The sequence below is a fragment of the Alligator sinensis genome, unplaced genomic scaffold (assembly GCF_000455745.1).
Source record: "Alligator sinensis unplaced genomic scaffold, ASM45574v1 scaffold1931_1, whole genome shotgun sequence".
Taxonomy (NCBI): domain Eukaryota; kingdom Metazoa; phylum Chordata; order Crocodylia; family Alligatoridae; genus Alligator; species Alligator sinensis.
The window spans coordinates 179,736-181,158 of record NW_005842866.1 but is presented as its reverse complement, the minus strand read 5'-3'; the positions used below and the strand labels follow the sequence as shown (position 1 = coordinate 181,158).

Below are 1,423 nucleotides of genomic sequence, written 5' to 3'. Positions count from 1 at the left end.
CGGCTCTGACGGCCGGGGCTGCGCTTCACTCGCTCGCTGGAAGGAAGCCAGGCCCCCGTGCTGCAAGAGCTCCATCTCCATATGAAAACCCACCCAGCGACCAGCCCAGAGGGCGGCCAGCCCTTGAATTGAAGCAAGGGAAGCTCCAGCAGGGTCCATCATCTGGGAGAGTGGATTAAAGCCGCCAGTTCCTGTAAGGGCCTGACCGAGCATGCTGGGACTCCTGCATGCAGCTGCATCACTCCCCTGCGAAGCGGGGCTGTGCTTTGAGCCCCCGGGACGTGGGGGCAGCAGAGCCACAGAGATGCCTCGGCAGCCTTCAAAGTCCCACGAGGCACTTGTGGATGCTGTCAGGGAGCCGGTGCTCTTCCCCATGCAGCCCTAGTGACTCGGTCCAGGATCACAGCCGAGGGACACGGCCGGCTCGGGAACGGTCCCCACTCCCCCACCTCCTGCAAGGGGTGGTGTGGCTGGCGGGAAAGGGGACGTGGATCACCGATACTCGCTTCCCCAGCGTGTCCTGCTAACGCATGGATGGATCACCTGTGGAGTCAGGCTCGCTGTGACAGCTCCCCCAGACACAGTCACACAGGGTGCATTTACATGTGCACTTTAATGCGCGTTAGCCTATTTTAATGCACATTAAAGTGTCACTAAAAAAACCGTGCTTTTATGTAATGCGCATCAGGACAGGCTAATGCCCACTTCCTTAGTATCTCGCAACACAGTAACTAGATTTAACGTGCATTAACTAAACCATGTTACTGCATGTGTAGACATGCCCACCCACAATCTGGGAGCTTTTGTCTGGAGTCACCAGGGAAGACCTAGCTTCAGACAGGGTCCAGGTGAGTCCTGGGACCACACAGTGCTCATCGGTGTGGTCCCAGGTGGAGGCACTGAGCTGGCCCCTGCCTCAAGCTGGACCCCGCTGACCCCACACGGAGCCCATGGCCAGGGCTGGCAGGATCTGAATCCCATGCACCAGCACAGCCACTGCAAGGCGCGTGGCCCTGTCTCCAGGATGGGTGGGCTCCACAGAGCCAGGAGGTGCCAGCCAGCTCCTCACACTGCTACACTGGGATCGGGTACCCCCGGCCGGGTGGGCAGGGGGGCCACGAAGCCCCAGGGCCTTGGCTCTGCTCTCGGGAAGCAACTGGTGGAGGAGGAATTGGCTTGTGTTGCCAAACCGTCCCTGGCTGCTCTGACCCCCAGCTCCCTCCCAGATCCAGCATCCCTCCAGGCCCATGCAGGGACCTCCCTCATTAAGGCTCAGTTAATGAGCACTAATGGTGGGGGGGCGGGGGAGGTGGACTGGATCCCAGCTCTGCTGCCCATGGAGTGGCTTGGGGCTGCATGCACCCAGGAGGAAGGCGTGGGCCAACTTCCCTGCTGGGGGCCAGAGGCAAGTGGGCCGTGGCCT

At 61.0% G+C, this 1,423-nt stretch overlaps 1 protein-coding gene across 1 annotated transcript in view; it reads right to left on the bottom strand.

Annotated features, from left to right (window-relative positions):
- PDE2A (phosphodiesterase 2A) overlaps positions 1 to 1,423 on the bottom strand; it is a 95,281-nt gene that overhangs the window by 47,411 nt on the left and 46,447 nt on the right. The window lies entirely within an intron of this gene.